This window comes from Peromyscus maniculatus, chromosome 13 (genome assembly GCF_049852395.1).
Source record: "Peromyscus maniculatus bairdii isolate BWxNUB_F1_BW_parent chromosome 13, HU_Pman_BW_mat_3.1, whole genome shotgun sequence".
Lineage (NCBI taxonomy): Eukaryota > Metazoa > Chordata > Mammalia > Rodentia > Cricetidae > Peromyscus > Peromyscus maniculatus.
The window spans coordinates 36540725-36553540 of record NC_134864.1 but is presented as its reverse complement, the minus strand read 5'-3'; positions in this window follow the sequence as shown (position 1 = coordinate 36553540).

Sequence of the window (12816 nt, the reverse complement as noted above, 5' to 3'; positions counted from 1 at the left end):
CGGTGGTTAAAGGGTCCTTGCTGCTTCCGCAGAAGACCCTGACTTGATTCCTGGCATCCATATGGCAATACACAACTGCTTGCAACTCAAGTTCCAGGAGATCCTGCACCTTGCCTTCTTCTGGTCTTTGTGGTGTACACACATGTAAGTAAAACACAAATGCACATAAAATAAACATAAATGAAATCATTTAAAAAAAATAGAGCAAATCTGCTATCACTCATCCCTCGGAAGAGCATGAAACTGCTGTGCTTTGTGATGAAATACAAGAGTGGTCTCTGACAGTCAATGGACTTCATCTTCTGTTTGGCCAATAAAGGATGAGAAATTGTCATTCTCTAAAGTTCAATGGACTCAGAGCCCCCAAGCACGCTTTGCAGACAGGAGTGGACTTGAGTCTGCCCAGATTTCGCCAAGACACTTTCCGGTTAATCCATGCAGCTTCAATTCCTTTGTGAGGTCATTTTTGGCAGAGCGGGAATGCTTGATGTCAGTGAGTAAAAGATCACAAACATATATTTAATTTTAAAATCATTGGAGCAGAAATAACCATCAAAAGAATTCTGCAGGGCTTCAAGTGTCTATGGATTTGATGCCTAAAGAGATAATGGGAAAACATTATTTTCTATTTCAGCCTAAAGAAGCGTGTTTTCCCTGGCATTGAAAAGTTCATCTAACGGCTGCCTCCCTTCCCTCTTTTCCAGAGCAGCAGTTGGGACAGAAGAGTTTACTGTTGCTCTGAAACCTTCCTCATGGCATGAAGGTCTTTGAATGGAAAGAATTACCTGATTGACTCCATCAAAAGTACCTACCATTAAGTCCATTCATTAAAAAAAAATACTATCCATGTCCAACGTTAGTGCTCTATACTCCCGCTGCCACACTCCTGCTCAGTTTTGTTTTCAGTGTCTGTGTATGTGTGTGTTTCCATGTGTATATATGTGTGTTTGCATGAATGTATGTATGTTTGCATACGTGCACGAATATATGTACGTTTGCTTGTACATATATGTTTATATGTGTGTTTGCATATGCACTTGTGTGAATATTATTTCTCTTCAAATCCTCCTCAGGGCTTATATTTTAGAAAGTCAGAAAATTTCTATCTATAAGAAAACATTGTAGTATTTTCTGTTTTCCTGACTGATAACTATCTTGAAAAAGTAGTGATTTAAGGTCTGAAGTCTGTCTTGGTTATTTTTCTTTACATGTTCTGAGTGTGGGACCTTTATCAGGTGTGTGAGTCACAGACATTTTTCTCTCAGTCTGGTTTATCTCTGGATTTTCCTGAGATCGTCTTTGGAGGTTTGAGCAGGAAAGTGCAGCTACTCCTATAACCTTGACTGAAGGCCAGTTCTCCTCTACTGGGGAAGGTCAGCCTCTTCAACCCCCCACCCCCCACATCTCACACATACAGAATAATAATAAAAGAAAATTAATGAATAAAGGGAACAATTCATTAAGAGGACATAACAATTGTAAATGTACATACACTAAATGTTGTGTTTCTAATCTCATAAAACAAACACGAGTCGCTATGAAGGGCAGATAGAATCTTACACAATAACAGCAAATGACTAGAACAGCCGTGTCAGTATCCGATAGGGCATCCAGAGTAAACAATGGGAGCTCAGAGCTAAGCCATCCTGTAGATTAAAGGGACGGATAACTACAGAACATTTCATGGAAGAAATATGCAAGAGACATTTTCCTCCTAGTCCCATGGACCGACCATTCTCTAAAGTAGACGCCAAGGTAGGGCACAAAACAAGTCTTCACAAATGAAAACAACTGCAACAATTTTCTTGTGTTTATCAGGCGATAGTGGGATAGCACTAGAGATGAACAGTAAAAGAAAGCAGAGGAAAACTGTACAGATATTTGGAAAGTGAACGATATTCAGTGTGTTTCTGAAGAAATCAGGAGGCAGACATTAAATTCATGCAAGAAAAAAATTTTCTTAAAAAAAGATTCTTAGAATCAAATGAAAAGGAAATCATAACTTTCCAGAACCTCTGGACACAGCTGAGGTACATCTGAGAGGAAAGTTCATAGGGATGAGCGCTCATGTTAGAGAACCAGAGCGATCTGGGGTAAGGCAGGCATTGAGGTCTTAAGAACGAAAGAGCAAACCGAGCCCTAAACCAGAAGGTGGAAGAAGAACCACGGCAGAACTTAACGAAATCAGTACCACATACTCAAACAAAAGTTGGTTCTTTGCAGGGGCTTGGCTCAAAGGGTGAAGAACTCACTGTGTAATCTTGAAGACCAGGTGGCATGTGCCTGTCACTCCAACACTGGGAGGTGGGGGCGGAAACAGGTGGATCACTGGCCAGGTAGTCTAGATGAATTAGAGTGCCAGGTTCAGTGAGAGATCTTGCCTCAAAAAATATGGTGGAACAAAATAGGAGATATCTTTTACTAAGCTGTGGACACATGAACACACGGGGACACACACACACACACACACACACACAATTGGTTCTTTGAAAAGATAAAAACATAGACAAATTGACTAAAAGAAAGAGAGAAGGCCTAAATTAACAAATTTAAGGTGAAAGGATGATGTTCTGAGAGATGCTAAGGAAAACCAGAGGGTCGCAGGAGATACTCCAGGAATGTATGTTCTAAGCATGGGCCTTGCACATGCTGAGTATGCTGTTTTTCACACTCTTATTCCTAAGCCTTTCCTTGCTTCTTTGGACTTCTCACTTCCTCTCCTCAACTCAGAGAGACCTCTGGACTGGGCCTCGATTTCCCCTCCCCTGCACTGATCTGGTGGTCTAACTCCAAATAATCACCCGAGGCATTTGTTTTTAATCTTTTAGGAATCACTGGTCATTTTTGCCTGAGATCCAGTATCTTGAATTTCGTGGCTTTCAATATCTTCCTCAGTGTCAGGTGTAAGAGCCCATCACGTCCCTGTCACTCTGTCCTCAACAACAGCTAGAGTACTATTCAGCTGCCATCTAGGTTGGTTTTTGTTTTGTTGTTGTTTTATTTTGTTTTACCTTCAGAGAAAATTTACTAGTGTTTGTTAGTTATTTCACTGAGGTTTGGTGGGTTTTTTTTTTTCTTTCAAAATCTACTTTGCTATTGGGTAGCCTTCATCTGTAAAGTAGAGTCTTCGTACATCAACCGGATATGAGTTTCAGTCTGTTCCCTAAGGCCAGAATTCGCTAACTCTCTCCTTTCAGAATGAATTGGAGTAGTCAAGTTCAACAGTGCCAAGGTTTCTTGTTTCTTGCTATTTCCTTTCAATTTAATTTTAAGTGTTTTTAACTGGGATTCTCATTTATTCTGTTGCAATCACTTTCCATTGCTCAAACTGAACCAACTTTAGCCAAAAAGGGATATTTTCATTCTAGCTCTTGAGGTTTTTTAGTCAAATCTTAGGTTATGGTACCCTTGCTTTAGGAAAAGGAGCCACTAAAAGGACCCTCCTGCACTGCCTTCATGCCAGGTATGAAATTGTCCATTTTTTTTTTAAAGATTTAACTTACTTGAAATTATGTGTATGTGTGTGTATCTGTACATAGATATGTGTACATGTGAGTGTAGGTGCTCACAGAGGCCAGAAGAGGGCACCAGATATCCCTGGACCTGGAGTTACAGGTTATTATAAATTATCCAACAAGGAGGTTGGGAACTGAGCTTGGGTCCTCTGTAAGGTCAGTATGTACTCTTAACTTCTGAGCCATCTCTCCAGCTGCCCCACCCTCCACCCACCCCCACCCCCCAGTGCTTAAATCCCTAGCTCCCTCCAAGCACCAATAGAATTTTATGGCAAAATATTACTAATAAAGAAAATTGTTTCATGGGTCACAGACTTAAAGCTACTTTAACCACACTCTACCTTTTTGTGCACAATAGCATCCCATACCAGTAAAAATGCTTTAAACATTGTTTTGGAGTGATCCTTTTAATAGTATATGTAGACGTATTTTTCATTATGAATTTTAAAAATCAATGAAAAAGGTTTTTGGAGATGATTTTTAAAAACCTTTTAAGGGCTCCCTGGAGATCTCCAAAAATGGGCTTGTACTTTTTGTGGTTAGGAATTCATTTAAGGTAAGGGAATTTGATCTTGTCCAACTAAATCATCTTACCTGTGAAGCTTTTTACAAAGAACATGGATGCCAAGGTCCTTTCCAGCTCAAAGCAAACATCCCAGGACCGTTGTTTCTAGTCTGTTGTCTTCACAATGGATGGCGGTATGTTGGTTGATAGGGTTGACATTCCCTTGGGGGTCTTGATATGATTTTTAAAAAATGTAAGCACTCTTGAAAATAACAGTGCTTGTAGGCCCAAGGATGTAACTCAATTGGTAGAGTGCTTGCCTACCATGCATGGAGCCCTGGGTTTCATCACCAGCACCACACAAAATGGGCACAGCATTACATACCCGTAATCCCAACACTTGGGTAGAGACAGGAGGATAAGAAGGTCAAGGTAACCCCTGGCTATGTAGTGAGTTGGAGCTGAGCTTGGGATACCTGAGACTGTCTCAAAACATAAGGAGATGGAGGCAGTATCTAAATAATATGTGATTTTTAAGTAACTTATTATTTTAAGTTTTATTTATTGTTTTTAAGTTTTCACACAGCAATATATTGCATGTTGAACATATATTAAATTCTTTTTTTAAACATAACTCTTATTGATTTTTTGGGAACCTCACGTCATGCACCCCAATTCCACTCATTTCCCAGTCCTTCCATATCCATCCTTCACCCCTGCAGCATCCCCCTGCAAGGAAAATTTAAAAAGAAGTAAAAATAAAATAAAAATTAAAAGTACAAAATAAACACTTCTCTCCTCTGTCTTTCCCGCCTCTCCATCACCTCTTCATTCGTCTTAGTGGCGTTGGGAGCTGCTGTGTATCATGCAGTAGACCCTTTCGTCCAGATATCTTTATTTGCAAATGTTTATTGTGCAATATGTTGTTGGTCTGGTTCCAGACCTCTGGTTTCAGGTACACCATCAGTACTGGACCCTCACCGAAACTCCTCTCAGATAGCCTGCTGTTGCCCCGAGTCATGGAGATCCTGCAGCTATGGCTCCACAGGACCAGTCCCTTCACACGCTCCAGCAGGTCACAGATGGGGTAGATGTTGGGGAGTGCCAACTCAAAGCCCTGGACGTGTGCCTGGGTGGTAGCTGAGTTGGTCAGTCCAGTCGCTGGGACCACCCTGGTGAATTCTTCTTATACACCATTTATACTAGAGAGAAGAGAAATGGTTAAGTCACATGAGCTTCTGAATAATTGCTAGGAAGGTCAGATAGAAGAAAAATAGAGGCAATGTGTGCAAAACAAAGTGCTTTTGTGCTTGGATCACATTCAGTGATCAAAGCCTCCAAACTGTTTACCAAAGAAACAACAAAACTTTATCAAGAAATATTTGAGCTGTTGGCACATGGACAGAGTTAATGCACTATTTGGATAATCCAGCATCGATGTCCTGGATTCATGGCATTATGTCCTGAAGTTGGCCAATGGCCACTGCTGCTATTTTTGAAATGACTTAGAGCTGGAACTCAAGGCAATTGCCACTCTGTCCTTTGACTCTGCTGCACAGCCTAACTTTCCAAGTTAATCACATCACCAAGTACCTCTGTGTAACAGCCTGGAAGTTGAACAACTTGTGTGGCAAGAAATAACTTCCTCACTTAAATTGTTGAACACCCAGTTAGTCATCTACTCGCTTCAGTCAACCCCGCCCCCTGACTGCCCCCCCTCCCTCCTCTGTGCTTCAGAATTCAATTGTAACTGATTAAAAGTATTATTGTTGGTTTTTTGTTTTGTTTTGTTTTGGTTTTTTTTTTTTTCCGAAATCCCTTGATAGGAGAAAGTATTCCAGAAGGATTTGCTCTCCCTCCTAGTCTATTTAGGCTCCTAAAGCAAAGTAAGAACGACTAGGTGGCATCTGAATGGCATAAATATATTTTTCAGTCAAGCTGGGAAGGCAAAGGTGCCAACTGTTGTGGTGTTTGGTGAGGGCACACTTCCTGGTTCATTGCCCTCTCCCTGTATCATTACAAGGTGAAGGGTGGAAGTACTGATCTCATCGCTCCTTAGGAAGCACTGATTTCATTTATGAGGACTCCACCCTCATAGCCTAATCACCTCTCCATCTTGTAATATCACACTGGGGATTAGCTTTCAACACACTCATTTTGTAGAGAGATGTCTATAACACCCTCCCAATTTTAAAATATGTACATTAGTCATGCAATTGTCAGATTGGACAAAGGCCCACCTTAATTGGCTCTTTTAAATTTCATCACATATTTAAAGGTCCTGTTCCATATGTAGTCACATTCTGAGGTCTTGGAGAAGAGTATTTCAACATGGATTTTGGAAGACACAATTCAGCCCACAACACTGTACTTTCATCAGCTCTTTTTATCATGTACAGGCATACTGACTTGGTGATCCATTTGAAAACGCCTGCACATTACAACAGCTCACTTCTGAGAATAAGGATGATCTCCTATGAGGCCTTAATACTAGTGTCACATTCACAAAAATGTATGTGCATTTAATCCATATTCAGTTTTCCAAAGAGGGGTTGATAGCTGCTCCTCTTCCTGGATAATAGTTCAGTGGAGTTAATGCACTGAACCCCATCACTTTAATTTTCCCTGACCTTCAGTGTTGGGGTACTGGAAGGGTTATCTTGAGGATGTTTCACATTTCAGAGTTATCTAGTTAGTTCTTCCCGGTGTTATTTCCTTTTTTTTCCTCTCTGCCCTGTCATATAAACTAGAAGTTAGACACTGTCGTTACGTTGCAGGAACATTTCTGGAATTAGCGTTCTGACACCCATGGGAGGGGAAGAGATGATATGTATTCACAGTGGACTGAAACCAGTACAGCTCTGGGGTCCGGTTTGCATTCTCATTTTTTACTCTATAGTGTATGTAACCGTAAGAAGGGACCAGCAAGCAGTCGAGATGCTACAGACGTGAAGGTGCTTGTCAGCTGGTTGTCTTTCTTCTGCTATTTCTCCAAGTCATTCTGTTCCAGCTAGCCAGTGAAATGACGCTTGGCAATCAGGCAGCATGAACAGTAAATCAATAAAATCACTAACCAAATCAATAAACCAGTATCGATAATCTCATTCTACACAGTTGGAGTGCAAAACTGTCAATATGTTTCCTACCAAGTGGTATCACTTCATTCTTTATTTGACTATGAGTCTGGTGATTTGGCCAATAGAACATAAGCAATGTGATCCAAGCAGAACCTCTGAAATGTGCTTGCCTCTATGTAATAAGAGCAAATGCCACAAGACAACCTTGGGTGGTTGCGTGCATATTTCCTCTGTCAGTTGGGACTTCTTCCTTGAAATTGTGCCACCACCTCAATAGTACACTTGGGCTAGTACACTGGAAGAATATGAGTGATGTATACAGGGGACCCAAGTGTTTAACTTTAGCTGAGTCTCCCTGGGACCAGCTGACCCCACAACCAAACAGCTAACCCAATATAGTCTGATGAGCAGGCTCAGTTTGGATCTACAGAAGCACGATGCTGACACCTAGACTTGAGAGAAGCTAAACATTTGATATTTAAACCATTAGATTTTGAGGCAGTTGACTCACAGAAGCCATAGCTGGCTGATAGAGTGAGGTATTGACTAATCTCGAAGCTTAATGACAGATGCCATTCTATTTCCACAGAAAGGTGAGCTCCTTGAATTTTCATAAGATAGATGAGGACATTCTTTTTTGTTCTCCCAGAACACATCATTCTGAGTCACCTGATGTTCAGTTGTGCACTCTCTTTAAAAGCCCCAGATTCTATTTCCTTTAGAATGAAAGTCGGCGATAACAGTCATTGGCCTGGAAAACTCCAAGCAACGCCTTATGAAGGGCCCTCAGTCATCAGATATGAGGAAAATTATTTCAAGGCCAATGGAGTTTACAGTTGGGTCAGGAGATTCTGGTATCTCTTAAGCAGCCCAGATTGATACCATTACTTTGTGATCCATGAAATTGGTAACTCCTCTCTCATATTTTTGATCTAGCATTAAAAGCTGACTTCACTGTTTCAATTCAAGCGTGAATACTTCAATGATTACCAAAAAGAGAAAGACACTGGAGGGAAAACCACAGAAGAATGGATGCCATTCCAAAAAGAAGATTAAACCCAAGACAGCAGGGATGAGAGCAGAGGGCGACTCTCCGGGTTCCTGGGAACCCACACCTGGTTGTGAGGAGAGAGGACATCAGGGCCAACATCAGAGAACGGCCCCCGGTAAACATATGGCAGAGAATTCAATTATCTTTTTAAATGGAAAAATAAAATATTCCTGGAGTCAATTAGAGCTGGACCCAGTCCTGGCTCTGGTAATTGAATATGGGAAATGATTTGGGACCGCAGTTTATGTTGCCGAAGAGACAAAATACATGATACAAGCTTATTTCTTCAAAATGGAATTCTCTCAAAGTTAATTCAAGGACATACAACATTTTTTTAGTCTTGATCTGGCAGGTCCTTTGGAGGACAGGAAATGATAGCAAATGATCTTTTAGTAATATATTTTTCTAATTAAAGCTCACAAAATAATCATTTTAGCGTTACTGGCTAAAAGATTCTATGCATTGCTAGTTGAAAGTCAATGTGTGTGTGTGTGTGTGTGTGTGTGTGTGTGTGTGTGTGTGTGTGTGTGTGTGTGTGAATGTAGGTGCCCGGTGCCCATAGAGGCCAGATGCCCTGGATCTAGAGTTAAAGGTATTTGAGGGCCTCCTGATATTGGTACTGGGCACCAAACTCGGACCTCTACAAGAGCAGCAGGTCTTCTTAACCACCGAGCTCTCTCTCCAGTGTCAAAAGTCAATCATTTTCAACCTACTAAATGTCAAATCACCTGACCAACCCTGTAAAGTTACCAGATTAACGACTAAGCTCTGACAATGGAATGGGTGAAAATGCCAAGTACTCATGGAAAGATCTAGGCTGTGGAGCATGGAGAGTATTTGGCCATCATCTTTCTACCATAACTGATCATTCCTCATTTTCCCTTTGACAAGCCGGAAGCCTGGGGTAGGCTTTAAAAATAGATAGAAGCACCATGTCGAGGGCTTTGGGAAGCGTCTCAGTCTTTCTTCTTACGCTTCAAAGACAAGGTCGCAGCCTGTCAAGGGTGGACCCTATTCCTAGAAGTCATTTTTGATTTTGTGATGCCCTTCTGCCGAGGCTGATGGTATCAAAACAGAGCATGAACAGCTGGAAGGCATCATGTGACTCTCGCAGCCTCTGTGTGTCCCCAAGCAGGACTGTGTCATACACAAACATAAACCAGAATTCTTTTGTGGGAAATGACCTTCTGTGAAAGCCAGGGTTGTGTCAGCTCTGAGCAGCAGTGTCTCTGTAATAGAAGCCAGCGTGGGGGCTGAGGAAACAGAGGAAGGCGGAAAGAAGCCTTGCCGAACAGAAGAGGTCCAGAATAGAGAAAGAGAATGGAAAAAGAAGTCATTGAAAGTGAAGGAGATTCACCCAAGCAAAGCAGCCACATGAGTGTCCTAAAAGCTGCACTTTCAAGGGTCAGGAATCTGCTTCCAACTCTAAAAAGCCCACCCTCCCCTATGGGTACTGTAGAAATGTGTTTCTTACGATGCATTTCATTTTTACAGATTTTATTATTATTGGCTCAACTTTATAAAAGATAAGAAACAAAAAAAAGAGAGAGAAAGACAGAGGGAGGGTGAGAATGAGGGAGAGAGGAAGGAAGGAAGGAAGGAAGGAAGGAAGGAAGGAAGGAAGGAAGGAAGGAAGGAAGGAAGGAAGACTGAGATGAGCTTGGAAATATGAAAGGTTGCATCAAGGTAACCCTGACCCACTGGCCCCAGGTTTCCTTTGAATTGTACTGTTAAGATCACAGAACAATATGGGAAAGGAGCCAGACTTCATGGTACATTACAAGGCACGAGAATTATTCCCCCAGCCCCATAAGGTAGGCAATGCCACGGACCACTGCCTCTCCAGGAGATGAAGAAATACTTTCGGTCTTCTGGAGAAATTTTGTTTTAGTACTTGCAAATTATATGGATTTCATTGCATTTGTATCAATACGGCTCTCTCCCTCACTGACATGTTTTGTATAAGGCCTCTTTCCTTCCACTGACAGTATTGTAGGATGGTCTAACACATTGTTTGAGGGTTTAAAACTAGTTTGATCTGCTTAAGGGGTCCCCTGGGAGTAGGATCCATCCCCAGTGCATGAGCTGGCTTTTTGGAGCCTATTACCTGTGGTGGGACACCTTGCACAGCCTTGAGGCAAGGGGAGGGACTTAAACTTGTCTCAACTGAATGTACCAGGCTCTGCTGACTCCTCATGAGAGGCCTTACCTTTCGGAGGAGGGAATGAGGGGTGGGTTAAGGGGGGAGGTTGGGAGGGGCAGGAGGAGAGAAGAGAAGGGGACCTGTGATTGGTATATAAAATGAATAAAAAAAATTCTTAATGAAAAAAAACAAGATATTTTCCTGTTACAGAGGAGAATGTTCCAGAAATATCTTTGAGGCAATATTAGTTTTATTTCCCCATGATGAGAAGCAGTCCGCTAGTTACTACCATTCTTAGAAAATTAGGTTTGTGTCCATTTGTATTACAGATAGGAACCATTCCAAATTACTGTAATATACTTTCTCTTGTTGGCCTTTAAGGTCCATAATAACTAGTAGATAGCCAACTGCTGTAAGATCCAACCCCCATGGACTCTATGTGAAGCTTAGATTTCTCTTGTTTGCTTCTCTCTCACAGACCTCAGGCATGTCTCTTTCTGTAGGGTATTTTTAGATGTCATTGGAGGGTTTATTTTAACTTGTCTAGTGCCACACACATTCAGGCGAAACATCCACACATATAAGAAATAAAAATAAATAAATACATCAAAATTACTTAGTATCAGACCATCACAGGGAGTAGACAAGACCTTTTATCAGTTTCCATGGTCCTGAGTCAACTTCAGAGAGATGTAGGAAATATTAATTCTTGCAAAGGCAAGGTTCACATTACATCCACTTAGACTAAAGATGGAAGGAGAGGGGTACACTATTGAAACCCAAAAAGTATGTGTGTTCATCAGACTTTTCACTTTGGTGACAAAATATCTGTCATACGCATCTTAAGGGAGGAAGTTTTGTTGTTGTTGCTGTTGTTCATGGTTTCAGTCTATCATGGCCAACTCCATTATTTCTGGTTAGGCAGAGAATCATGGCGGCAGGAGTATGTGTCAGAATCACTTCATGGTGAGTCAGAAAGGACATATAGAAAGGGACCAGGGCAAGATACACACCCCCAAAGACAAGCCCCTGACTGCACCCTACCTCTTACTCCTCACCATCTTCCCATAAGCCATCCAATTTTGAATCCACTGGTTAGGTCAAGGACCACTGAGTTCCAATTATTTTCCAGAAGCCATTAGCTGGCCACCAAGTAACTAATACATGACCCTTTAGGGGACATTTCATATTCAGACCGTCATGTTCTGCCCCTGAGCTCATGTCTATATCATAATTCATTTGTTTCATATCCCATATTCCCTATACTCCTAACAATTTCATTGGTGGTCAAAAGTCCCAGTTCAACGTCTCTAAGACTCAAAGCAAACAAACAACTATGCTTCAAATCCAAGTTTCATACTCCCTCAGATACAGTGACACAGAATAAATATTCCTATTTCAAAAGGGAAGAATAAAAGAATAACAAGAAAGAATCAGAAAAGAGCTAGAGAGAAAGCCTGCAGACAGTTGGTCCTCTAGCTCCATCCTTCAGCATCTGGGGCATGTGTTGGCATGATATGACCTCCTATGGACTTGGGTAGCTCCACAGAGATTCTGACCATGTCACTCATTGGCCTCACAGGCCTTCCTTTGAAATCTACGTAGAAACCTCACAACTATCTCTTACATTCCGCATCACAACAAAACTAGCATCCTATAGACAACATGAGGCATGAAGGTCTATTCCCTGGCTCACACAGTAGCTGGATACTCTTGGACCATGACTTGAATACTTGGGGAGCTGAGCTCAGGGGAAGCAGCTTTGTAGGTGGTCCTGTATGAGCAGGGTGTCTTTGAGGCTCTTTCTTCTCAAAGGGACGTCTTCCAATGAGTTTATTCTTTTATACTCTTCAGTTAACAACACATGGGGTCTATCCAATCTCTCAGCTGCCCTCAAAGCATCTTTATTGTTGTCCTGGTACAACAATTGTACTTATTTTTTCCCATGCTAGAAAAGAAAGACTTTTATTTGGAATGAGAAAATACAAACACACACACACACACACACACACACACACACACACACACAGAGAGAGAGAGAGAGAGAGAGAGAGAGAGAGAGAGAGAGAAACAAGGCACACAGAGAAAAAGACCCTCTGCAAAACAGAAGGACTTGGGAAACCAAAGCCTTGTCTCTTCGACCATACTTTTGTCATCACCAGGCATTTAGACCTGCAGTCAGTAAGAAACAGAATGGATTCTCAGAATCAGAGAGAGAAACTAACGGCTTAAATAATATTCGTCATCATTGGGTGATCAGAGAACCAATCAGAGACATGGAAAAGACACAGGGAGGCTGACTGCACTGCAGTGTCTCCAAGCCTGGATGCTCTTGGCACATGGGGCTGGACCATTCATTGCATGGGACTGAGATACACCGTAGGATGTCTACCTCCTTAGCAATCAGTATAAATGGGCAAAAGAAAGTGTGATAATGTCATAAACATTTGAAAAGCAATGAATAATAGATCCTTAAACCTCAACTAGCATAGAGTAGGTTCAATACAAAGGAAATTATACTGAGA